The following is a 27,851-nucleotide window of genomic DNA, read 5'->3' as shown; positions in this document are numbered from 1 at the left end:
AATTCTGGCTATTGACTGATGAAGCTGGTTGTAATCACCAGCGAAATATTGTTCTCGAATGGTAAATGTTGTGGGTTTACTCCAAAACACCGGTGTGCTGAAGTAGTCACGTACTGGAACAAGCCTTGGCTGTGTGGGGTAGTGGTGGGTTTAACAACACATTTATATTTATGCAATCTATCCCAAAAATACCTTTATTATGGACATTGCTTTATATGCGGGGTAGATAGGGAGGGGTGTGACATGTGAACTCACCTAACAAAGCACCATTATAGAAGCCTTGCACCAAGACAGCGATCAGCCCCATGAAACGCAGAACGGCCATCATAACGGTCTTGTAGACTGCGTCCACAGACAAGGAAGGAGCAAACCACATTCAGCAAGTTAACCCCAGTAAAATATCAACAAAATATCAACTCTCATTTCTAATTAGTGAGGGTTAGGGACTTACAAAGTTAGGGTTTGGAGTTGGGGCTATGTTAGGGTTTAGAGTTACAGATAGGGTTTGGAGTTAAGGTTAGAGTAGGGGTTGGCAACCAAAATAACAGCCATTTTTGTCGAATTCGTAAAAATATTTTTCAATGCACATTAATACGAGATGATATTTAATAAATAACTTTATGACGCAATTCTTTAAGGGCCACATGCCTTTCCTGAGCCGCAGGTTTCCAACCCCTGGGGGACAGGGATAATGATATTTTTGGATTGCACTCTCATGTTCACGTCCTTTGGATTGCACTCATGTTCACGTCGTTTGGATTGCTCTCTCAGGGTCCTAATCTCTCATTCACACTGCTGTTGTGCGCATATGCGGGCATGATAATCTTATGCGGCGATGGAAGCTCATTCATGCTAATCTCCCTCCCTAATCCCTCTCTCCCTAATATCCCCCATTAACAAATCTGAAGTGCTTGCGTCCTTGGATGGAATTCCTTACCAGCTCAGACTCCGCTTGCTTGCCAATCGCCACATATATAACCGTGTTGTAACTGCTCTCTTGCTGGTTCAGCAGTTACACTGCTGGATTATATTTTTTCCGCCTGAGGACGGCCGCTTGTGTTGCGATCGAAACGTCGTGATTTATTTTATTTTATACCTACGTGACTTTACCGAAAGAACCAAAGAGTATGGATTCCTGCAGTCACGAAAGCTTCAAATCAAGATTGATAATGATATTCTTATTACCTGGAGGTTTATGGGCCAAGTTAGGTGCCTGAAGGATGGCCGTGGTGCTGGTTTGAGTGGAAGTCATTGTGGTTGTCACGCTGCGCATGCGCTTGATCCAACCAAACATTCCCATCGCAGGCTCTGCTCCTGAATGACCAACCGGCAGAACCAATACGTCGTAGGGATAGGTATCTGTTGTGTCTTGACCCTCCAGAGCAACCCCGGACTCACTCCTTAATCAGACCAGAGGCAGAAAAGCTTCAACATGAACGAGTGCTTTACTGAACGACTCCGGGAAGTGGCCCCAAACCCCAGGGACAGCGGTCCTTTATACAGTGAGGGAAAAAAGTATTTGATCCCCTGCTGATTTTATATGTTTGCCCACTGACAAAGAAATGATCAGTCTATAATTTTAATGGTAGGTTTATATGAACAGTGAGAGACAGAATAACAACAAAAAAATCCAGAAAAACGCATGTCAAAAATGTTATAAATTGATTTGCATTTTAATGAGGGAAACAAGTATTTGACCCCTCTGCAAAACATGACTTAGTACTTGGTGGCAAAACCCTTGTTGGCAATCACAGAGGTCAGACGTTTCTTGTAGTTGGCCACCAGGTTTGCACACATCTCAGGAGGGATTTTGTCCCACTCCTCTTTGCAGATCTTCTCCAAGTCATTAAGGGTTTGAGGCTGACATTTGGCACTCGAACCTTCAGCTCCCTCCACAGATTTTCTATGGGATTAAGGTCTGGAGACTGGCTAGGCCACTCCAGGACCTTAATGTGCTTCTTCTTGAGCCACGCTGGAATACCCATCCACGACCCATTTTCAATGCCCTGGCTGAGGGAAGGAGGTTCTCACCCAAGATTTTACGGTACATGGCCCCGTCCATCGTCCCTTTGATGCAGTGAAGTTGTCCTGTCCCCTTAGCAGAAAAACACCCCCAAAGCATAATGTTTCCACCTCCATGTTTGACGGTGGGGATGGTGTTCTTGGGGTCATCGGCAGCATTCCTCCTCCAAACACGGCAAGTTGAGTTGATGTGTGTTACCAACTGTTTTATTGGTGACTTTGGTCCCAGCTGCCTTGAGATCATTGACAAGGTCCTCCCGTGTAGTTCTGGGCTGATTCCTCACCGTTCTCATGATCATTGCAACTCCACGAGGTGAGATCTTGCATGGAGCCCCAGGCCGAGGGAGATTGACAGTTATTTTGTGTTTATTCCATTTGCGAATAATCGCACCAACTGTTGTCACCTTCTCACCAAGCTGCTTGGCGATGGTCTTGTAGCCCATTCCAGTCTTGTGTAAGTCTACAATCTTGTCCCTGACATCCTTGAAGAGCTCTTTGGTCTTGGACATGGGGGAGAGTTCAGAATCTGTTTGATTAATTGTTTCTGTGAACAGGTGTCTTTTTATACAGGTAACAAGCTGAGATTAGGAGCACCCCCTTTAAGAGTGTGCTCCTAATCTCAGCTCATTACCTGCATAAAAGACACCTGGGAGCCAGAAATCCTTCTGCTTGAGAGGGGGTCAAATACTTATTTCCCTCATTAAAATACAATTCAATTTATAACATTTTTGACATGCGTTTTTCTGGATATTTGTTATTCTGTCTCTCACTGTTCAAATAAACCTACCATTAAAATTATAGACTGATCATTTCTTTGTCAGTGGGCAAACGTACAAAATCAGCAGGGGATCAAATACTTTTTTCCCTCACTAGTTCCTAGCAAAGTTTGACATAACGTTAGGGACCGCGGACAATTACACCCAAACAACAAAATATAACATATCATCCCCCTTAAATGGTAATGTCCACATTAACACAAACAATAACTTTATCTAACTTGGAAGAGAGTGTAGACAGCCTCAACATTCCGCTAAACCCAAATGGGATTATTCTGCCCCTCGCTTCCACGGTTAGCACTAACTATAACGTACTGAAAGTTTTCTTTCTCTGGGTGGATTGCGCCGCAACATCGGAACAGGCTCAGGTGTAGATGTAGGCTTAGGCTGAGCCTCAGGTGTACTTGGACGATTGGGCTCTGTTGGCAGTGGTGTAGAAGGGGCTGGCGTAGGTGCTGACATGTTCCAGTAGGGTGTCAGCTCACTTGTGAAGGTAAACGCTGGCGTATTTACTTCAGAGTTTGTAGCCGCAGGTTCATGAGGAAGTAACTGGTCGACATGTCTCCTCCAGGTCTTGTTGTCTTGGGTGCTGACTCTGTATGAGACAGGTCCAGTCTTTTGAAGAACAGTTGCAGGAACCCACTTTTCCTTAATGGTGTAGTTCCGTGCATAGACAGGATCTCCAACAAAGAACTTTCTGTCCTTAGACCGCCTTGCTCGTACATTGACTTGATCTTGCTGGGTGTTGGTCTCAATAGATCAAGGCGAGTCCGGAGCTGTCTTTTCATGAGTAGGTAAGCAGGGGACGTTCCAGTTATCGCATGCGGAGTGTTGCTATACTTGAGCAGGAAAGTGTCGAGTCGCAGCTTCAGTGGTGCCTCCCTTCTGGATGCTTTTAAAGCATGTTTGATTGTCTGAACCATTCTCTCTGTAACTCCATTAATAGATGGATGTGCTTGATTCCATTGTTCTGTAGGAATTTCTGCATTTCTTTAGATGCAAAAGATGGCCCATTGACCGTGACTATCTGCTCAGGCAGTCCTAGACGTCCAAACATCTCCCTCAGAATCTCGAAGGTCTTCCCCGATGTTACGGTGGACATGACTGAGACCTCTGGCCACTTTGAATGGGCGCCAGCGGCAACCAGCAACATCGTTCCTTCCACTGGTCCTGCAAAATCTAGGTGAACACGCTGCCACGGGCTCGCTGGCCAATCCCAAGGATGCAGTGGGGCCAAGGTTGGCGTGTTTCTGTTGATTTTACATGAAGTGCAGGATCTGGCTGTGGCTTCAATAACCTGGTCTAGCCCCAGCCACCAGAAATAGCTACGCGCTAATTCTTTCATCCAGACGATGCCACAATGTCCAGAGTGCAGCTCATCCAGGACAGGTTTCCTCAGCTTTGGCGGTATGATGACATGCATATCCCACAGTAGGCATCCCGCAGTCACCGTCAACTCTTTTCCCCGAGAAAGGTAAGGTCGTAGATCAAGCGGCGCATCAGAGACACGTGGCAGGTCACTTCTCATCACTCGGTCGAACACTCTGGACAGTGTTGGATCTCCCTTTGTTTCCTTAATGATTTGTTGAGCGGTCACAGGTGTGTTCTCTACCATATCGAAGTAGAAAACCTTCCATTCGCTACTTTTAAGGCAGTCAGGCAGAGGAAGTCGTGACAAGCCATCAGTGTTGGTGTGTTCTTCAGACCTTGGAAACTTGATGTCTAGTTGTGAGCACTCAGGAGGAGTGCTCAACGCTGCAGTCTGCTCGCTGCAAGAGTTGGTATTCCAGAGTACAGACCAAATATGGAAGTCAGAGGACGATTGTCCGTTAGCAAGGTGAATCTCCATCTGAACAAGGAGGAATAAAACTTTTTGATTCCGAAGATAATTCCCAACGCTTCTTTTTCCATCTGCAGGTATTTCACCTCTGCTTTGCTGAGTGTCTTTGACATGAACGCGATGGGCCTTTGTTTTCCAGCAGGTGTGATGTGCAACAAAACAGCCCCAACTCCATATGGAGAGGCATCGCATGCAAGTTGAATTGGCAAGGACGGGTCGAAGTGAGTTAACACTTTCTCATCAATCAACGCTGCCTTTGCCTTCTTGAAAGCAATGTCACACTCCTTGGTCCATGACTATGGTTTGCCGTCTCTATGTAGCCTATGCAAAGGCTTCAGCTGTGTCGCCAGCTGTGGAATAAATTTGCCATAATAGTTCAGGAGACCCAGGACAGACCTCAGCTGACTGACGTCCTGGGGAACAGGAGCCTCTGCAATGGCTGTCACCTTCGATGGGGCTGTGTGGAGACCTTCAGCATCGATCACATGGCCTAAGTACTCCACAGCAGGTTGGCAAAAGTAATTTATCTTTGCCAACACGCAGACCGTACACTTCAAGTCTTTCTAGAGTCTTTTCAAAATTCCGCAGATGTTCCTCATTATCTTTTCCTGTGACAAGGATGTCATCAAGGTAACACTGTACCCCAGGAAGACCACTCAAAACCTGAGCCATGGCCCTCTGGAACAGGGCGGGTGCCGAAGTAATACCAAAAGGCAAGCGACGGTATCTGAAGAGTCCTCTGGGTAGTGATCGTGAGGTACTTCTGTGACTCCTCATCTACATGCATCTGCAGGTAGGCTTGGTTTAGGTCAATCTTGCTGAATTTCTACCCATCAGCCAACCCAGCGAACAGTTCCTCGATGATAGGAAGTGGATATTGTTTGACCTTTAGTACCGGATTAACGGTCACCTTGAAATCTCCACACAGGCGAACGGAGCCATCACGCTTTATCACCGGAGCTACGGGTGTTGCCCACTCGCTATGTGGAACCAGATCCAGGACTCCTATCTTGACCAGCCGTTGTAAGTTGGCATCCACCTTTGGTTTGAGGGCATAGGGAATGTTTCTAGCCCTCATGTACTTGGGGTGAGAGTCTGGCTTGAGCTGTAGTTTCACCGTAATCCCCTTCATACTTCCCAGTTCATCTTTTAACATAACGGCATGTCTATGCAACAAAGCTGGTAACCATGTTCCTTCTCGTGCCAATATGTGCACCTTCATCCAGTCCAGACTAATGTTTTCCAACCAAGGCCAGCCCATCAGTACTGGATAGTCTCCTTTGACCACGTAGATGGGAAGTCTAGCTTTTTGTCCGTTTAATTCCACCAGGACCTTTGGCTTTTCCAGCGATGGAAACGGTCTCTCCTGTATACGTCTTCAACATGAGTTTTGCATGTGTCAGTGAAAGATGGTTTAGTCTTTTCTTAAATAATGTTTCTGACATCGGCAAGACTGTGGCTCCTGTATCGATTTCCATCTCGATCGGCTGTCCTTCCAACAATGGTGTTACCCCATAGGCCGCAGAGCCTCATTTTACTGTTAATACCTTGATTAGTAACTAATCTTCTTGTCACTATCACTTGACTGTTCCTGCTGTACAGCATGCAGGTGTTTCTTCATGGGACGCCAGCTGGCTGTTTTCTCTTTTCCCGACCTTTCCTTATAGGTTTCCTTCAATGGTCTCTCTCTTGACTTTACAAGCTCGCTCAATGTGTCCTCTTTTATTTACACTGGTGACATGTCAGCTCCTTTGCCCAACATTCAGATGGGTAATGATCTTGTTTTCCACATCGGTAACACTGTTCTGTGCTCCTCTTTTGTTTATCCTGTGCTGCTGCTACACTGTACACTCTTGATGCAGTACCCAGCTGCTGTGCTTTTTCAGCTAGCTCCATGGATACTGCCACTTAGACTGCTTTTTTTAGGGTGAGTTCATCTTAAGAGAGTAGACACTTCTGTATTGCCTCACTTCTTAGGCCACACACTTGCCAATCACGGATAGTGTCATTCAATGTTGCATTAAACTCACAATGTTCAGTCAGTCTCTTTAGCACTGTCACATTGGGCAATAGATTCACACTCCTCTTGGTTATGTTTATGAAACCTGAATTGCTCTGCAATAACAAGTGGCTTGGGGCAAAAATGTGCTTGCAAGGTTTTCACAATGCCCTCATTCAGTTTCATTTATTTGGTCTAGCCCTGTGAGCCATTCAGCTCTTCAATCGGGGGCAACCGCAACAAACAAAAAACAAATGCATGAACAAGAAAACATCCTAAAGTTACTATGCGCAAACAGAAAAATCTAGGAAAAAACTGCAAAGTCTTCCAGAAAAAAAGCACCGTACACCAACGCTGTGCAAAAATCCCAGTGGGATGCAAGTCAAACAAATAACCACAAGACAACTTAGATTGAAGCCATCATTCTAACTCCGTACTACAACAAACAAACATGGCCAAACCAAAAAACTTTTCGAAATCACCAAAATAAAGCCATGAAAGCAATGAAAAAGCAATCATAGGAACTGTGACCGAAATTTCACAATAAACGACATAAACATGTGTAATAAAAGACTCGACCACGGTATCTGGCTTGGTGTCCTTTATTCGGGTTCGTCTACTTTTCCCACACGGCTCTCTCTCTCTGAGACCCTCCGCTCGGCGCCGACGCTGCCGTCGCTCCCGTAGCCTTCCTCCGTCCCCTAGCAGCCTCGCTGCTGATCTCCTCGTGCAGCCTCTCCGGCTGCCCTCGCTGCAGCCCCACCGCTGCTCTCTCTCCTCCGAACAGTCCCACTGCTGCCTCTTCATGCAGCCTCCCCGGCTGCCCTCGCTGCAGCCTCACCGCTGCTCCCTGGGTTGGTCACCGCTGGCCGATGGTGCCAATCCGCTCTCCGTGTGTATGTGGCGATCTCGCCACTCCTCCCAGCCTTCGCCCTGCGTGGCCTCACTCTAGCCCAGTCTCCAACAACCTCCCTTCCTCTTTCGGTTTCTCCCCTTAAAGACCCGAACCCTTCTCCCACGTGACGTAACTCCTCCCCCCCGTGACGTCACATCCGGAAGGTCATTTACGCCCCCATTACACCACCCTCCCCCGTAGAGAAAACCCAGCCGACCTCGGCTGAACAAGAACTCCGACAAGTAATGCGAGCGAAACCGACCCCGACACACTAAAGGACACGAAGCATGCAATAATTATAACAGTAAGAACAATAACACAACATAACAATCAACGAAACGTAAGAGATTTAGAACGTGTGCGGGTCGCCGGCCCGTCCCGGACGGTCGGCGGCCCTCCTGCAGAGCGGGAACGTGATGGGGTTTTAAGAGTGACAGGCCGCAATCCTCCTGTCGCTGTTGGAGGCCCACCAACGTCCCGGTCCCGTGTCCCCGAAGGCTCAGCCCCGGAGGTGTCCCGCGATTGTGCTCGCAGCGGGGTCGGAAGGGCTGCAGGGCTCGGAGTTCCCACAGTCCTGGCAGGCACCCCCCGAGCAGAGCCCCTCGTCATCTGCGGTGTCACGGCCGGTCTGTCTGTAATAGGCACGACAGGCGCTCTTGCAAGATCAACGGACGCAGGCAAGGGAGAGTCGGCAGCAACAGACCCCGGCAAGGCAACATCAGGAGATGACGCATCAGGTAGGGGAGCAACATATGGCTTCAAGCGCGACGTGTGAACGAACCAGCGACGAGATCCAATCCGAACACGTGCCGACTGCGGGTTGGGAATCTCGATGAGGCGGACGGGCCCTTGCCAAGGTTTATGCAATTTAGGAGAGATTCCTTGCCGCACCTGCGGGCAATGGAGCCAGGCCAGGTCCCCAACCTTCCAGGGGCACTCCCCCTTGGAGCGTCGAGCATACCGCTCGTTCCGGGCCTGAGCTTTGGCCGTAGCCACGCGGGCCCCCTCCCGCGCCTCCGTGACCCGGCGAACGGTGTCCCGAATGTAATCTGGAAGTGGCTTACCAGGTCCCCTCACACCGGTTCCCAACTGCACATCCATCGGCGGCACGTTTTCCCGACCATACATAAGGAAAAACGGCGAATATCCTGTAGCCACATGCGGCGTCATCCGGTACGCCGAAAGCACCCCAGGGATGTGCAGATCCCAATCTGATTGTTGTTCACTCACCATGTGGCATAGCATGGCGGACAATGTCCGATTCAGCCGTTCGACCATACCATCCGTTTGCGGATGGTATGGGGATGTCCGTATTTTCTTAGTCCCAAGAGCCGCGCACACTTCCGCCAATAATTTAGAAGAAAAATTTCGGCCCTGGTCCGTGAGGAGTCTCTCCGGCGCACCCTTGTCCATAACGTACCCAAATAGAAAGGCGTCGGTGATAGCCGCGGCCGATTGGTCGGGCAACGGCCAGGCCATCGGCCAACAGGAGAGGAACTCCACCCCAACCAGCAAATATTTATTACCCCTCGCAGATGGTGGGAAGGGTCCCAAAATGTCCAGTGCCACCAATTCATTAACCCGAGACACCTGAATAGACTGTAAAGGCGGCACATAAGGATGTTTAGGTGGCTTTCGCCGGGCACAATCGGGGCACGCGCGCACGTGCCCGACGACATCTGTCGCCATGCCGTGCCAAAAGTAATGACGCTGCAACGTCAATAGGGTCTTTTGCACACCCAAATGTAGGAGTGTGTCACAATGGAGAGTCCTGATTAACTCGTATCGCAGGGACGCCGGCACAACCAGACGCCAGCGTTCCTGTAATCCTTCCCTCCACATGAGCAGACCATCCCGGAGAGCGGTTTCCGGCACCCCACCCGTACCCGGACCCCCACTCTCTACCGCAGATCGCTTCCGTAAAGACAACAATGACTCATCCATCATTTGTTCCCAAATCCACACAGACCGTGGCAGATTCAAAACCCCATCAGTCGGACCCGGCTCCATCGGTGCATCCGGCCTCTCGACGGCCAACGCAACCGGCTGAGGGGGAGATAGAATCGGCGTACACCTATGCGTCCCCGACGCGCACGTGCAAGGGGAGCGCCGCGGCAATCTTGAAAGTGTGTCCGCATTCGCATGGCGCACCCCCTTCCGATGGTGAATTTGGAAGGAAAATTCTTGCAGCGTGTCCAACCAACGCGCCAACTGGCCGGATGGCTGGTCCATCTTAAGAGCATACTGCAAGGCCGCATGATCCGTGCGCACAATAAACGAATGACCGTTCAGGTACGGTCGAAATTGGCGTAGAAAAAAAACAACAGCCAAAAGTTCCCTGCGAGTGACGCAGTAGCGGGTTTCCGCGGGAGACAAAACCCGGCTACCGTACGCCACCACGCGCTCCACACCCCCTTTAGACTGAGACAACACCGCGCCAATGCCTGTGTCACTCGCGTCCGTATCAAGAATGAATAGGTGATCGAAATCCGGATAATCCAACGTCGGCGCCGTAGCCAATAGATCGCGCAGGCCCTGAAAAGCCGCCTCTTCCGGCGGTCCCCAACCAAATTTTCGTCCTTTACCCGTAAGGAGGTGCAAGGGCCTCGCGATCGTCGCAAAATTCGGAACAAATCTTCGATAATATGAGGCAAATCCCAAAAACCGACGTACATCCCCCACGGTGGCCGGGGTTGGCCAATCCCGGACGCACGCTGTTTTGTCTGGATCCGTGGCCACCCCATCAGCACTCACGATATGCCCCAAGTAACGGACGGACCGTTGCAGTAGGTGACATTTCTTAGGTTTGAATTTCAAATTCGCGGAACGCATCCTCGTGAACACCGACTCCAACCGCCGTAAATGTTCATCAAATGTGCGGCTGAAGACGATAATATCGTCTAAATATATCAGACATGTCTCCCACTGCAACCCCGTCAATACCAGCTCCATCAGCCGTTATGGAACGAAAGAATCTGACCGACTCGTCATCAAGAAGAGTCGGCAAAACTTCCAAAGCCTCAGCGTCAGTCCACCTAGCAGAGCGTACCGCCGCCAAAAATCTGCAGGCGAAAGCGCTCCAATCGCCCCCGATGGAGAATTCTTTGACCGTAGTAAGATGCCGACTGCGACTCCTTAGCGCGCCGTCCTCAAGCGATGGTTCATCCGGTGGTAGGTTCAAAATGGCGTCGAATCGCGGCGTGGTCAAGATGGCGGCTTCCCGCCGCGGAGCGCGCAAGATGGCGGCTTCGTGCCGCGTGGCTGATGGCGTCGACAGCGAAGGCAAGGCGGCGGCCTGTGGACCACCCTCGGCTCTCCCCATCGCCGTCCTCGGCGTGACGAGGTGACATAACTGCGCCAGTACGTTCTTGAGAGTCTCAAGCTGCTCCGCCATCTGTTCCCATCGGAAATCCGCGTCCGTTGGTGCTGATGGGCCCGCCGACGCGGCGACATCTTCAACTCCCGGACCCGCACTCGCTTCAGCACGGGTCTCCACCACCGCAGCTGGGTCCATCGTTGGAGGAAGGTCGTTGTCGTCGGACGAAGAAGCAGATGACGGCGTCGGAATATTCTTTTTTCTTAGTTGCTTTGACATGCCGTTACACTTCTGACACCAGTGTAATAAAAGACTCGACCACGGTATCTGGCTTGGTGTCCTTTATTCGGGTTCGTCTACTTTTCCCACACGGCTCTCTCTCTCTGAGACCCTCCGCTCGGCGCCGACGCTGCCGTCGCTCCCGTAGCCTTCCTCCGTCCCCTAGCAGCCTCGCTGCTGATCTCCTCGTGCAGCCTCTCCGGCTGCCCTCGCTGCAGCCCCACCGCTGCTCTCTCTCCTCCGAACAGTCCCACTGCTGCCTCTTCGTGCAGCCTCCCCGGCTGCCCTCGCTGCAGCCTCACCGCTGCTCCCTGGGTTGGTCACCGCTGGCCGACGGTGCCAATCCGCTCTCCGTGTGTGTGTGGCGATCTCGCCACTCCTCCCAGCCTTCGCCCTGCGTGGCCTCACTCTAGCCCAGTCTCCAACAACCTCCCTTCCTCTTCCGGTTTCTCCCCTTAAAGACCCGAACCCTTCTCCCACGTGACGTAACTCCTCCCCCCCCGTGACGTCACATCCGGAAGGTCGTTTACGCCCGCATTACACATGTACCACCAAATCCTGTAGCCATAGCTGGCTGCATGAGTCACTCCACAACAGCAGGAGCATCAGTAGGAGTATCAACATTTTTCAAATGCACCTTTAAAGATCAGCACACTAAATCAAAATACAAGATCATACGTTGCAGCGGTCATCCGGAACGAAAACATTTGATTTTAGGCCACTGAATAGCAGTGACAGCTCGGGGTGTACAACTCCTCTAGAAGTTTGGAGTGAAGATCTCATAGGTAGTGATTCAAGTTGCAGTTTATTGGAAATAGCATTCCAGACCTTGGGGGCCTCAATAGCAAAGGCCCTTCCAGTATTTGTACGGCAATAAGGAATGTGAAGCTGGTAAATGAGCTAAGACCTTAGGCCACATTTGTTCTTCGAAACAGAGAGGAGATCCAGCAGGTAGTCTGCAGATTTTTTTGTAAGTACATTGTGAATAAATAGGATCTGGTGCACAAGCCTTCGAACATTAACATGTTAAGTTTGACCCAATGTAGAGATCACAGTGGTGAGTCCTATATGGGTAGTTCAATGCAAATCTTAAGGCGGAGTGATAAATTGAGTTAAGCTTCTTCAGTACAGTGCTTGGGGCTGATTTGTATATGATGTCACAGTAATCAAGTAGAGGCAGTATGGTAGCTTTTATCAATTCCAAACCGAACATAGGGGGGGAAGCAGTGCTTGTGTCGATTTGGAAAACCAATTTTTATTTTTGGCTTTTTACCTATATAATCAATGTGATCTTCAAATTTCAGTTTTGATTCCAGGATGACCCCAAGATACTTGTAGATTTTGACTTGTTCTATTTGATATTTATTTAAGGAATGTAATGGGGGAAAAAATACTTCCTGCTTTAGTCCTGGTGAGAAGCATAGCACCTTGGTTTTGGAGGTATTCAGGACTAGTTTAAGAGCAACTAGCTGATGTAGTTTGTTGAAATCACCCTGGAGCTTAACAATCACGTCATCCGGAGAGCGGTCTGCAGTAATCAGTATTGTGTCATCTGCAAAAAGATTTACCCTGGAATGGTCCAGGTCAGTGCCCAAGTCATTGACATAAAGAGAGAACAAGAGGGGGCCGAGGATGGAACCCTGTGGAACCCCTTTTGTTATCTTAACACTGTTTGACATCCAACCATCTGTGAATACAGTTTGGGTGCGAGAAGAGAGGTACATTTTTAACCATTCTACTGCGTGTTTGGAGAAACGAAGGGAACTTAGTTTCGGTCTTGGAATGGCCTTCTGGAAAGTATTAAGTTTGATCTCCGGGGTACCACTGTATGTACACCTTCACCCACACAACACGGATGGCAGGGTTCCCCAGGATCTGTGCCCCGAGATAGGCGACAGCCGGTATGACAATCCCAAACACTGGCGGCATGTCAGCTTCCTAATTTAAATGCTCCATACCAATGACGGCAGAGCCACAAAGCGAGGCAATCATCCCCCGCACAATCACAGTTACACACCATCATAACACATACAATTTGAATTAGGATCCCCCATTGAATTGATCCGATGCCGAACAGGTACGCACCATTTGTGACAATCCTGAATACCCAATGCACACAACAACACACCTCACATTCTGTATCTGTATACATCGTCTACGAGACTCGCATATCAGCATGCGGCTGCACCGACTGAGCCGAGAGAGCAACGCAATCTGGCGGCAAACAACAGAAACGCACCCCCGATCCATGTAGGACACAAGGGCCCTTCACGCACAAAAGACACGACCTGTGCAACAACGGACAGGAACAAACCAGTGTGGGCTCAACCACACCGAACTTGTCATTCCAAAATCACCTTCAACATTTACCATGGGACCCAGGCATTCGACTTTGAAGAGAAAAAAAAAACTATACACAAAACGCCCAATAATCACCGAATGGAGTAATACAGTATATGCAGAGTATACAGTCCGCATATATCCAACTATCTCGAGCAATGCTCCATACAGCCTATACATTTGTAGAAGAGTTCGCGACGACTCACTCGGAGATGGAGGTAAGGTTAAGGGCTTTCGCCGTAAGTGTATTAAGGGCTTCACAACACACGGGGGGTGAACCACTTCCCAGGGGTTAGGGGCCCTGGGCTATGTCCCACTCGGTCCCGACACAGCCGGCTGCCCTGTGCTGTTTCCTCTGCGCCGGCCGTGGGATCAGCCAACACGGCCGACCGAGGAGCACAGCCACATCCAGCCCTGGCGCTGTGCTATCCCCTATTCCTACCCTCTTGCCCCTGGCTCCCCCCGTTCCACCCTACTCCGACCCTACTCTCAAACTACGACCCCGCTTACGTCACGGGGTCCCCCCTTTATACTCCAGGAGCTGTGACGTCATTGCACCACCCAGAGCGCATGACGTCACATCCCGTGACGTCATCGCACTGGACAGCACAAGTGATGCCACTTCCCTATTCTACTCCTCTACACATTGTTAACAATTACAAGCACAGGCCATACATTAACAATGACGAACAAAGCTCCCTAAAAACGATACATTTGTTGAGTAGTTCCGACGGACGTACTCGGAGACGGAGGTAAGTTAGGGGCTTCCGCCAGGGTTTATTAACACTTATCCATACTACACAGGGTACACAACTCCCAGGGGCTAGGGGTACCTGCCGGCTAGCTCCGGTCTCTCTCGTGGCGGATCGTGGAGTCTGCCGACTCCACCGACCGGAGAGAGAAGCACCTCTAAGGCTACCACCGGCTTCTCCCCAGACTCACTACTCGATCCCTCTCACTATCCCTGGTTCCCTCTTCACCCTGTTTACTATCCCCGTTCCTATAGTGACCCCGCTTACGTCACGGGGTATCCCATAAATACCCTAGGAGGCGTGACGTCACGTGCACTGCCCAGCGCATGCGACCCCACGTCCCGTGATGTCATCGCACCGGACAGCGCACACGAAGCCACCACTCTCCTCTACTCCTCTACATCACTCCCCCCCCGTGAAAAAAAACAGCCGACCCGGCTGCAATCACCCCACACCGGACCGAAGACCGAACAATCACGAGTTCGTGTGCCTGAAGGTAAACCCGGCTGCTAGAAAACTCAACCTTAGGGCAGCACGGCCCCTCAAGCAGAACAGCAACAACAACCACAACAACAAAAAAAAACAAATAGAGCCCGAAGGCCTCATCCGCCGGATAGCGCCGAACGGGCGCCAGGGGCTGGTCCCGCTGAACGGCCATCAGGGCCGTCACCGGAGCCGCATCCCCCTCGAGCGGGTATGCGCTGCTGGCCCGCTTCCCCGTGCGGTGTCCGCCACCCGTGCAGGTGGCCCGTCAGCGGGCAACAGGCCCACCGCCGTGGCCTCCGGTGACCGGGGGGTCTCTGTCGGCCTCACTCGGGAGGGGCCTGGGGGCACACACACAGGTCGGACGTCACCTCTGTCAACGAGACCCGGCCGGTCAGGCACGCCGGATACATCATCAGCCGGCCGCTCCGGAATTGGGGGTGGATCCCCCAGGGTAGATGGAACATAACGTTTGAGCCGGGACGGGTGCACTATCCACTGCCGGCGACCGAACCGAATCCGGACGCATTGCGGCCGGCGGACCTCCACAACCTCAACGGGGCCCTGCCAAGGGCGATGCAATTTGGCCGATGTGCTAACGGGGACCTGGGGACAATGCAGCCACGCTTTTTGACCCGCTACCCACGGGAGGCCAGCTGCCTGGTGTTTGGGCAGCCGCTCATTAGCCACCTGCCGGCTTGCGGAATTCTCGGCAGCGGCCTGTCGCACCTCGCGCAGCCGGTCAAGCGCGACCTTCAAAGGGGACGGCACCGCCGACCCCTTCTTGGAGGAGCCAACGTCCATCTGGACGTGCACCGGGGGTTCCGGTTCCCTACCGTACATCAAATAAAAAGGCGAAAATCCCGTGGAGGCATGAGGGGCCAACCGATACGCCGCCAAGACCCCCGGGACGAACAGGTCCCAGTCTGACTGGGACGTGTTCACCTGGTGGCACAGCATGGACGTAAGGGTGCGGTTCAAGCGCTCTACCATCCCGTCTGACTGGGGGTGGTAGGGCGAGGTGCGGATTTTCTTGGTGCCAAGGAGGTCACACACCTCCTTGAGCAACCTAGACGAGAAATTCCGCCCCTGGTCAGTCAACAATTGTTCCGGCGCGCCCTTGTCAAACACGTACCCCTGGACGAAGGCCTCGGTGATAGAAGAGGCCGACTGATCGACCAAAGGCCATGCCATGGGCCAACGTGTGAGGTACTCAACGCCCACCAAGAGGTATTTGTGGCCCCGTTGGGATGTAGGGAATGGCCCCAAAATGTCGAGCGCCACAAGCTCATTAACGCGAGAAACCCGGATGGACTGCAGCGGGGCCTGGTCCCGGACAACTGGGGCCTTCCTCCGCGCGCATTCGTGGCAACTCTTCGAAATCAGTGCCACGTCACCCTCAACACCCGGCCAGTAATAGTCTCGCTTAAGGGTCAATAAGGTCTTGTGGTAGCCAAGGTGCATAAGCTTCTCGTGAATGGCTCGGGTTAATTTACCACGCAGGCTAGTGGGCACAACCACACAGTAGCGTTCCAATTGGGCATCCCAACGCATGAGGAGTCCGTCATGCACGGCGATCGCCGGGGCAGCCGACGAAGCTGAGCTCCGGGCCTTATGTCCGACACGGCGCCGTAGCTTCAGCAGAGAGGAATCCTCCATCTGCAAGCTGGACCATACCTCCCGGGGAAGTCCAAGGCCGAAATCCGCGGGCGCCGCCGCACCTGGAGGGGTGGCCGCCTCGGCCGACGCGACCAACTGGGCCGCGGCGTCCCCTGGGGCCTTGCAACGGCTAGAGCCCAGGGCGCAAGCACACCCGCCGCCTGCCGGCAATCGGGATAAACCGTCCGCATTTCCATGCTGTGTCCCCTTCCTGTGGATTACATCAAAGGGGTAATCCTGGAGCACTTCGAGCCAGCGAGACAGCTGACCCGAGGGCTGACTAATCTTCAGCGAATATTGCAGGGCCACGTGGTCGGTTCGGACCGTAAACAGCCTACCGTACAAATATGGTCTATACAACTGAACAAAGTAAACTATGGCCAAAAGCTCCCTCCGGGTCACACAATATCGCTGTTCCGTCGGGGACAGAACGCGACTGCCATAGGCTACCACCCTCTCAACCCCGTCGACCACCTGGGCCAGGACAGCCCCAATTCCTGTGTCGCTGGCATCGGTATCGAGCAGGAAGGGTTTCGAAAAATCCGGGTACCCCCAAGGGCGGCGCATCCGCCAAGGCCGTGCGAAGCGCCGAAAAAGCCGCCTCCTCCGCGCCCCAATTGTCGCAAAATCGCGGACAAGCCGGTGATAGTACGATGCGAAGCCAACGAAGCTACGCACCTCCGCGACAGATGTGGGAGTCGGCCACGTCCGGACACAAGCCGTTTTATCCGGGTCGGTGGCGACACCTGACGTGCTAACAATGTGTCCCATATACTTCATCGATGGTTGTAGCAAGTGGCATTTCTGGGGTTTGAATTTAAAGCCAGCAGCACGCACTTTGACGAACGCCGCCTCAAGGCGTTGCAAGTGCTCGCCAAACGTACGGCCAAAAACAATAACGTCATCCAAGTAGATTAGACAAGACTCCCACTGCAGCCCCGCCAAGACCATCTCCATGAGACGCTGGAAGGTGGCCGGGGCCGAATGGAGACCCATAGGAAACCGATTGAACTCGAACAACCCCTGGGGCGTGCGGAACGCTGTCTTGGGTCTAGAGGCCTCATCCAGTGGCAATTGCCAGAAGCCGGAGAGCAAATCTGAAGTCGAAAAGAACCGCGCGCCCGAGAGGGCGTCCAGGGAATCATCCATGCGAGGCAATGGATATGCATCAGCCACCGAGATCTTGTTCAATCTACGGAAATCGACGCAGAACCGCAGACTCCCGTCCCGTTTCTTGACTAGCACAATGGGGGCACCCCAAGGGCTTAGTAGATGGGGAGATGATGTCCGCCGCCAACATTTCGTTGACAGCCGAGCGGACATGATCTTTTTCCGCTGGGCTAAAGCGGTGGGAATTAAGTCGAATAGGGGCCGCGTCGCCCGTGTCTATGTGGTGGTCCAAAAGAGTAGTGCGACCCAGATCAAACTTACTTTGGCTGAACACATCGGTGAACCGCTCGATGAGGTCGCGGAGTTGCCGACGTTCCCCGGAGAACAACGAGGCATTCTCGTCGCACAACATGGCGATCCATGATGCGTCGGGGTCCCCCGTGCGCATCACGCCCGCCGCGACCCCTCCATCCGGGGCAGCGCTCTCGGGTGGAGGAGCCGGGGTCGCGTGTGCCAGGACGGCGCCGGCCGGGACTACGACCGGCAATGGTCCCGAATTGAGGACCTGCAAAAAAAGGTCCTGGCCCCCCGACACGGCTGTCAAGGCGCCCACCAACCCCTTCGTCCTTGAAAAGTAGCTTTACGGGGACAGGAGGATACCCGTCTCCGTGGAGCCCATTTCGAGCGGTTTGCGCAACCTAAGGGGTATCAGGATTTGTGACGCCGGTGGTACGGTCACCGGCGCTTTATTCAAGGCCCGTACACCGGCGACCAAGGGAGACAGGACGGTAGGCGATTGTAGGAATTGCAGCCGCCTCCCTGACGGCATTTCCACACAGCCCTGGTCAACGAGAATTCGGATGGGCATCCTAGACAAAAAGTCGGTCCCCAAGAGGCATGGCACTGCCAAGGTCCTGGAGACCAAAATAGGCCCGGCCAACTCAATCTCGTCAACCCGAACCGACGCTACAACGTGGCCCAAGATGCCCAAACTGCCGCCTTTCGCGGCGACACAAGCCCCGCGAACCGGCCTTAACGGACCCACGCTGCGGGGTAGCAGCCCAAAAATGGCCTCAGAAATAATGGTGTCCGACGCCCCCGTATCCACCAGGAGGCGAACGTGCACCCCTTGCACATATCATGCCACCGCTGAGGAGCCGGCAGCTGCCGCCACCATCCTATGCGCAAGCGCATCCCAGTGGCGGGTCTGTCTGGGCCATTGAGGGGGTGATGACGATGGTGCACCCGACCCTTCGAGGACAACCCCATGACGATGGGCCCTAGCCCCGCTAGATGCATGAGGTGAAGGGAGCGGCCGCGCAGATGATGCGTCGCGACTCGCCTGGGGCCCCAGACCCGATGCCAACGAGGGTTTGGGAGAAGGTGGAGTCCCTTTTCCAAAGGCCCCCGGGGCATTCCGGCAGCCCCGCTCAATGTGGCCCCGCTGACCACAGCGGAAGCAGGCCACCGTGTCCGCCTCCTGCGGACGGGAAGGTCCCGGCCGCCCCCGCTGCTCCGGACGGCGACCACCCGCCCCCCTTCCTCTACGATAGGGCATCGCCAAGGCCGCGAGGGTGTCCACCCCCGGAGAGGTGGCCCCCCCGTCCGGCGCCGGAACCCCCGCACACGCCGCCATCTGAGGCCGTTGGCGGAGGGAGAGGTGCGCCTGAATGTTTTCGGCGACCGCCAAGGATGTGATCTGCCGATCATTGTTGATCGACAGAGCAATTCCTAGCTCCCTTGCCAGGTCAAGCAGCTTCCCCAAGGCCATAGAATCAAGTGCCCTGCCGTACAGGTCAGGGTATGCAGCCTGCGCCAGGGCCAGGAGCGAGCAGCGGAAGGCCAGCGGCAGTTCCCCCTCTTCCCGCCGCCGCAATGAGAACTTTAGCTGCGCGCAGGACGGCAGCTCAAAAACGTTGGCCATTTGGATATAGGCCGCCGGGAGCGTAGCCGGATTGGCCGGATGGATGGACTTGAAGGCCTGCAGAGCCCTTTCGTCCAAGCAGGTCGGAAGCGCCGGCAAGGCCTCCTCCATGGACCAGCCGACCGACATGTATGCCGCGTCGAACCGGTCGTGGAAGGCCGACCAGTCGCCCCCTTTCGCGACAAACGGCGCGACGTGGGGTAACTGGTGCAGCCATTGGCCTCGCAGCGCCGCGAGGTGTGGAAGCCCAGCGGCACCCGCGGGCCACCCGGCGGACGCGACGTGGTGCGGCGGTGGCAGCGTTGCGGCACCCGTGGGCCACGCCGGAGACGTGGCAAGCGGCGGGTGTGTTGCGACACCCCCCGGCCACGCCGGAGATGGAGCGAGTAGTGGCCGCGTTGTGGCACCCGCGGACCACGCCGAAGATGCGGAAAGGTGCGGTGGTACTGCGGCCCCCGCGGGCCACGCCGCGGACGCGGCGAGGTGCGGGGACGCAACACCACCCCACCCTGTAGATGCGTCGGCGTGCGTGGCCACGGCGGCCCCCGCGGGCCACGCCCCGGGCGCGGCGAAGTGCGGCAGAGTTGCGGCCCCCATGGGCCACGCCGTAGGCGCAGCGAAGTGCGGCAGAGTTGCAGCCCCCATGGGCCACGCCGTAGACGCAGCGAGGTGTGAAGGCGCCTCCGCTTTCGCGACCCACCTGTCAGCGGCGGCGTACAAAGCCGCCTCGTCATCCGCGACCACGGCGTTGCAGCCTCCACGGACCACGCCGAAGACGTGGCGGTATAATTCGGGCCTGCAGCGGCCCCCGCGGCCCACCCCGCCGGCCCAGCGAGGTGCGGAGCAGTGGCCGTAGCTGCGGCAACTTCCCACGACGCGGCGAGGGGTGGAGCAGCCGTGGAAACCTCCCACGACGCGGCGAGGGGCGGCGGCGTTGCGGCCTCCCCGGGCCACACCGTAGTCGCAGCGGTGTAACACGGAGCCGCGGCGGCATCCACAACAAGGGACGCAGGCACGGCGAGGTGCGGAGCCGCGGCATCGCCGGTGGCCGGCCCCGTGAGCACCTGCGGCCCATTCCGGCAGCACGGCGATGTACGGTGTAGTGGCGGCGGCCGCTGCCCACCCCGGCGAGGACGGCACGCGCGTACTTACCTGGGGCCCCCCCGGCGGGCGCAGCTTGATGTGGAGCCGCGTCGTCGCCGGCGGCTGGCCCCGCAGGCGCGGCGTGCCGAGAAACCCCAGCCGCACCGGTGGAGAGACGCGGCGTCGCGGTCGCCATGGCAGCCATGGCGCCGACTTGCGGCGTCGCAGCAACAATGGCCGCCGCCTGCCCCGTCGCAGCCCTAGCAGCGGCCGCATACGGCTCCCGAGCCAACATGGCCGCCGCGGACTGCGTCGCAGCCAACATGGCGGCCATTTCCGGCGGGGCGGCCGCCGGGAAAACGGCGCCGGTTTCAACAATGGCGGTTGACGGTTGCTCCCGTCCCGAGTGCGACAAAGGAAAACCTCACTCCCGTCACCACATAGCAAGTTTGTAACTGGCCTGGCTTATCTGTCTCCTCCTGTGATCTTTATTTCCAAATGATATTCAGAGGAGCATTCGTGCATCTGTAATTATGAGCAGATGCACACCAATCAAGGGCAATTCACATGACTGCACTGCTGAACCACTGGACTGACGGGATAGAGTGCAAATATCCTAGAACCATGATGGGAACAATTTACGTCTTAAATGATAAAAATCGTGTTTAAATATGAAACTCTTAACTCTGAAAAATGTTCCTATCATTTAACAATCATCAAAAAAGAACATTGTTTAATCCCTGTCAGGTAATATGAAAATAGTAATAATACAAATAAATATAAAGTAATAGTTATCTATGTTTTACAGGAGCTGTAAATATGTGTGTTGCCTTTAGTGTCCACCTGAATTCTCTAATGATAAGACCTGCTAATCAGATGCAATAGACATTCAACATATAACATCTGAAAGATGCATTTTTTTACAAACGTCTTAAAGCTGTTTAGTGTCGTAAATGACGGACTAATAAACTTCTTTAAGGCACACACTGTTTATTGTCTCTTAATACACAGTCCGTAACACCCAAGGGGTATACGGTCCCCTTACCCGTTACCCTGAGGAGGTACAGCCTCCGGACCTTACACAGCTCAACACTTACGCTTATCTCCTATCCTAAGAAGGTACAGCCTCCGGACTTGGCAGGCTATCTAAATCTCCCTGTTATCCTAGCGTCCGGCTGGGATCTAGGGGAGGCACACTGACCCACCGCTGGCCCGGTGGGTCCCCGACCTCTGGTCGCTCAGGACCTTCGCCCTTACAAAAGCGGGAAGGCTGGGAGCCAGGGTCCTATCCAGGACCTATCTCCCCTGACCACTGGTTACACTGAGCCTCAGCCCTGACAAGGGCTGGAAGGCTTGGTCCAGGGTCCTAGCTGTCTTCAGCCGGCTTGAGTCTTTGTGTAGGCAGAACTGCCCAGAGCTCTCAGCGCTCTGGCTTTTATACTGGTTCGTGGCTGGGCTTGTCCAATCCCAGGCCACCTGGTGGAACCCTCTGATTGGTCCTTTCAATCTGGCGTTTGGATCCTACCTTACCCCCATTTGACCCTGACCGTTTACCGAGCGGGAAAACCCGTGTTTACGATCCGCTCTCTCACAGCTCGCCGAATAGCGAGTAGTTATCACCACTACAGCTGTAACATTTAGCAAAACTATCTCATAGAAACATGTAGAGCAGGGGTCTCAAACTCAAATTACCTGGGGGCCGCTGGAGGCAGTATCTGGGTGAGGCTGGGCCGCATCAGGTATTCCACAAAAAAAACTTTTCTAAAAAAATCCAAACTTCTGAAATGTCATTACTAACAGTTATTTAACTTCAATGGGTTCTTCTGAACATGAATAGAATATTGAAGAACATGAACGGTTCTTCTGAACATGGCTTCTCTTGCCTACTTCTTGCTGCCAGAGACCTGGCAGCGCTTCCTCTCACATAGCTGAGCCACATTTGGCTTGAGGGAGGAAGCAGTTGAGACCTTCAGTATGGCTTGAAGATGATCATCAGTAAGTCTGGACCTGTACTTGGACTTATTGAAGTTCAAGGTGGAGAAGAGCTTTTCACACAAATATGTGCTCCCAAAAAGGCACATGGTCCGCTTGAACATTCGGGAAAGCTCAGGGAAGCTGGGGTTCAATTCTCGCAAAAATTGCCCAAGCTTGTCTTTTCCACTCACCTCCCTGAACTTGGCTTTGAGGTCAGAGTTGCACTGCAGGTCAATGAGCTCTATTTGAAGCACAGGAGGGGCATCTTGCACATCAAAGGAGAAGGGATCATCAAAAATGTGAAAAGTGGCTCTGTGCGTCTTGAAGTCTGCAAATCTGTGATCAAATTCCTCCTTTAGCCTCAAAATGGCATCAACATACTTCTCACCACTGAATGGTGTGCCTGCATTCAGGAGTGCCTTGCATGCTGGGAAATGGCAAAGGTTTGTCTGAGAGAGCTGGGCTTTCCATAACACAAGTTTTGTGGAGAATGCTCTCACGTTGTCATAGGCAGCACTGACGAGCTGCCCCTGGCCTTGTAACTTCTTGTTCAGTACATTCAGCTCATGCGTGATGTCAACAACAAAAGCTAAGTCCATAAGCCATTTGGGATCACTTAGCACAGGAACAGCCACCCCATCCTTCTCCATGAAGGCTTTCACTTCTGCACCCAACTCAAAAAATCTCTTCAAGACGTTTCCCCTGCTGAGCCAACGTACCTCGGTGAAGTAGAGCACATCCTCATATTTTGACTCCCATTTCCTCTAAAAAAGTACGGAACATCCGGTGCTTTAAGCCCCTGGATCTGATTTGGTTGATGCATTTCACAACAACAGACATCACATTGTCAAACTTCAGGCATTTGCTGCAAAGGGCCTACTGATGGATGATGCAGTGCAGAGCAATGGCCTCCTCCACACCCTCCTCTTCTAGTTTTCTTTGAACAAGTGCCACCAGTCCATTTTTCCTCCCTGTCATTGATGGCCCTCCGTCGGTTGTTATTCCAACAAACTTCTTCCATGGCAAACCGGCATTCACAATGGCATCACACAGCTGGCAAAATATCTCCTGAGCGGTGGTGTGGCCATGCATTGGAATTGCTGTGAGCAACTCCTCCATCACTTCAAAATTGTCATCAACACCACGGACATATATTGTGAGCTGGGCAGTGTCAGTGATGTCTGAACTCTCGTCAAGAGCGACTGAGTATGCATTGAAAAATTTGGCTTTCTCACGCAGTTGATCATAAATGTCACTTGACAGGTCAGAAATGCGCTCTGCCACGGTGTTAGCAGAAAGGCTGATGCTGCTAAACTGACCTTTCTTTTCCGGACAGACTATACTTGCAGCCTGTAAGATGCACTTTTTGATAAACTGGCCTTCTGTGAATGGCTTTCCTGCCTTAGCAATCATCTCACTAACCACGTAGCTTACTTCGACTGCTGCATTATTCTCTTTGGTTGCTTTCTTGAAGACATTTTGTTGCCTCAGTAGACATGTTTTAAGATTGGCAACCCGGTTGGCTCTCTCATCTCCCTGGTATTTTGCATACTCCTCAGCACGTCTAGTTGAGTAATGACGTTTGAGGTTGTGTTCCTTGTGCACCGCAACTTTTTCTGTACAAATAAGACACGTCGGGGTGCTCATGTGCTCAACAAAGAAATATTGCATCTCCCACTTTTCCTGAAATTGTCTGTGCTTGTCACCAACCTTTCTCTTCACTGCAGGCTTTGAAAAAGACTGATTGGGGCTGTGTGACAAGATATATATTCATTCCACTTGCTGTCGCTCACGCAATAAAGTTTCAGTCAAGTGTTTAGCCAACCAGCGACGCACGGAGACGTAATTTCCGCAAATGCACGTCATTTCCGCTTTTTCCGGTAACAGGTGCGTAGATTATGGGGGGGGGGGGTAATGCGTTCCCATCAGATTTCGTCCCCACACCCCAGTCACAGGCAGACACAGCTGTAGCGGCTGCTACTATACACGCTTCTCTGTTCAAAGCACGGGGATCTGAGCCGGGATGAGCTGTGGATCTGCGCTTTGACGCGCTCCGCTGCGCGCACAGTGGAAAGCCGAAAGAGGGAGAGGACTATATGAGGCAGCGTCATTGTGTGACCACGGGGTTCAAATGCTGCTGGCCACTGTCGGGGCTTTCGCTGCCTTCAGTCACATCATCACATTTTTCTATACATTTTTGTGCTTACTTTGTGCCGGCGTGTTGGCTTGCCTGCGTTCCGGGACTTATTTGAACAGATCCGGTACCTCTCGTATTGAAAAAAATATGAATATTAAAAAAAGTTTTTTAAGAAATGATTAAAATAAAATATAACAATATAATGTAATCACTAGAAAATTACGGAGCCCCTGTTGACATCGGTGGATGAATTACTAATTTGTGGCCACGCAATAACAAGATAATCTAATAAGTTATATATAGAGCTTTCTTAACAACAGCATCACAATTTCATGAATAATAACAAATGCAGACTTCTAAGATGAACCAAAATAATTATGCACATCGTCATGTACAGTCTGTGGCTCGGTGCGTAAATGTCACCACCAGAGGATGAGGGAATTTAAATCATTATAATTCATCCACACATATCAGGTGTAAATAATAATGTAAAACAGCCCAGACTGTAAAATGTAGATATTAGCTCAATGACGTGTTATAAACTGCTGCGGTTTAGAATAATCCGTCAGCATAAAGAAGCTCCCAAAACCTCACAGCGCAGCATGTGCGTAAAGGAGCCGTGGTGTCCCTTGAATTTGCCTTCAATTTAACAAATTGTGTGTGTGTGTGTGTTCCGTTCGTTTTCTCCGATGGACACAGAAGTCGCCTTTGCTCAAGATGCCACTTTATTAATCACTGACACAAAGACTGATACCGTCACTGCAGTATAGCCTAAATAAGTCCCACTGCATTGTAAGTGGCATGTGTGTGCTGTTTTAAGCGTCGTTTTATGTGCGTTCCAGGACATGTGCTCGTCGTACCTGCGCTGTCATATGTACTTAGCGTTCCGGCACCTTGTGATTTACATATGAAGCACTGGATACATCATGACCTGCGCGAAAGAGGGCGGAAAACTATGAATTTCACCCTCCTGCTCTCCGCACATCCAAAGCCACTCTTTTCTCTCCCAGCTGTCTCTCTCACTCACTCTCACACGTACACAAACACACACACACACCACCCCGCTCCCCATGTCACTCACATGCATACCGCATTCACTGGACAGGCACAGTAGGAAACCAGAACATCATAACATTGTCACAGCAGCTAACAGCGGGGTTGCTACAATATAAAACTCGCGGGCCGCACTAACATTAAACTTTCATATTAAGGTGGGGGCCACAAAATATCGTCCCGAGGGCTGCAATTGGCCCGCGAGCCGCGATTTTGAGACCCCTGATGTAGAGTATTTTCAAAATACTCCGTAAAAGTCAGGCACTGATAAAGCACACATGAAGTGATATAATAATGCAATATATTATCATACAATAATGTTAATATTACCATATATTTGGCAATGAATGATAATTAGCATAAATATATAGAAAAACATCTTTTTTATATCTGAATGAAAACAAACTTTTACACAAAAAATTATGTAATTGTGCTCTCTCCATCAGGTCAATGTGAAATTAGAAGCTGCAGTGCAGCAAATTTGCAATGGTTTATTTTGCCAACAATATAACAAAATGAAACATCAAATGTAATCTAATATATAAAAGTCGTATTTATTTACCACTATAACATTCAAACGACAATCGCAGTGCTACATATAAGTATATAGCTTAACCTTAGCAAACCAAACAAGTTCAATCAATTGAAGAAAGAACCAAGAATAAGTCTACATTATAGACTACCAGTACGCTGACCTTACTTAAAAACCAGGCAACAGTCCACATTATAGGCTGCCAGTACACTCACTTAACTTATTAACCAGTCTACAGTGCACATTATAGACTGCCAGTACACTCACCCAGCTTAATAATTTCTACAGTCCACATTATACACTACCAGTACACTAACTCCGATAAAGAAGCAGGCTGCAGTCTACACAAGTAGATTTGCAGAATATTAGTAATAATAAAAAAAAATTACTCATTTTCTTTTGTATTATAATTTTTGTACGTATGTGACTTTTGCGAAAGTACCAAATAATAAGTGAAATCCAAAAATAAAGGACGGTAACGAAGTTGTTGCTGCCATTTTGTGTATTAAATTCAAATCAACTTGGCTTACCTGTAACTATGAGCAGATGCACACCAATTAAACCGAAATAACATAATCTCAATGCTCAAGCCAGGGACAAGTGTTAATATAGTATAAAGAAGGCGAAATAGATATAGTTCATTGAAGAGAGAAGTATTTAAATCGAAAATGTAGAAGTGTGAATATACACTGTAAAAAGAAAATTAGTACCCCGTGGCGGTGTAAACTACAAATTGACGCCACCGCGGTGATGCTCACCTCACCCAAATCCACTTAGACGATCTTCACCCGGCACCCGGCTTGCGTCTTCCAGGCGGATCCTCTGCTGCTCTGCAAGAGCGGCGGCACATAGAGCATGCGCCCGTCGCGTCGGAATGTCATTATCAAGCACGCACACCGCGCTGCTTGCGTGGTGTGTATATAGAGCGGGTAGTGTAGCGGTTAGCGTACCGCGCTACGAACCTGGATACCCGAGTTCGATTCCCGCTCACGGCCAACACCGGTGACGATTTTCTGAACCGGTCCTGGGCCTCCCCTAGGTCGATGTAGCCTCAAATGGGTAGCTGGTGTGGTGTGTAAACAACATCAATTAAACCAAAAGAACATAATCTCAATGCTCAAGGCAGGGACAAGTGATAATATCGTATAACGAAGGCGAAATAGATATAGTTATTTTAAGAGAGAAGTATTTGAATTAAAAAATTTGAAGTGTGAATAAACACTGTAATCGAAAAAATGTTGTCCCCCGTGGCGATATTAACTACAAATTGATGCCACCGCGGTGATGCTCACCTCACCCACATCCACTTGGACGATCTTCACCCGGCACCCGGCTCGTGTCCACCAGGCGGCTCCTCTGCTGCTCTGCAAGAGCGGCGGCACACAGCATGCGCCCGTCGCGTCGGAACGTCATCACGCACGCTCACCGCGCTGCGTGCGTGGTGTGTATATAGGCGGTTAATGTAGCGGTAAGCGTGCCGCGCTACGAACCTGGATACCCGAGTTCGATTCCCGCTCACGGCTGACACCGGTGACGATCTGAACCTGTCCTGGGCCTCCCCTAGGTCGATGCAGCCTCAAATGGGTAGCTGGTGTGTGTAAACATTGCCATTGGGGAGACAAAGGCGGCCGGGCGTGGTGTTGGCCACCCACCCCCTCGTGTGCCGTAGCCGTCTTT

The 27,851-nt window shown here is 51.9% G+C and overlaps 1 long non-coding RNA gene across 1 annotated transcript; it reads right to left on the bottom strand.

Annotated features, from left to right (window-relative positions):
- Positions 1-318: 318 nt before the first annotated feature.
- LOC144947195 (uncharacterized) lies at positions 319-27,208 on the bottom strand. The gene is made up of 4 exons (XR_013640003.1): positions 27,137-27,208; positions 26,933-27,004; positions 25,450-25,520; positions 319-342 (listed from the first exon to the last, which is right to left on the bottom strand). It is a non-coding gene; the product is annotated as an uncharacterized LOC144947195 (long non-coding RNA).
- Positions 27,209-27,851: the final 643 nt, after the last annotated feature.

This window comes from Lampetra fluviatilis, chromosome 44 (assembly GCF_964198595.1).
Source record: "Lampetra fluviatilis chromosome 44, kcLamFluv1.1, whole genome shotgun sequence".
In the NCBI taxonomy this organism is placed as follows: domain Eukaryota; kingdom Metazoa; phylum Chordata; class Hyperoartia; order Petromyzontiformes; family Petromyzontidae; genus Lampetra; species Lampetra fluviatilis.
Note: the sequence above shows the minus strand (reverse complement) of the source record. Positions and strands in the feature narration are given on the sequence as shown.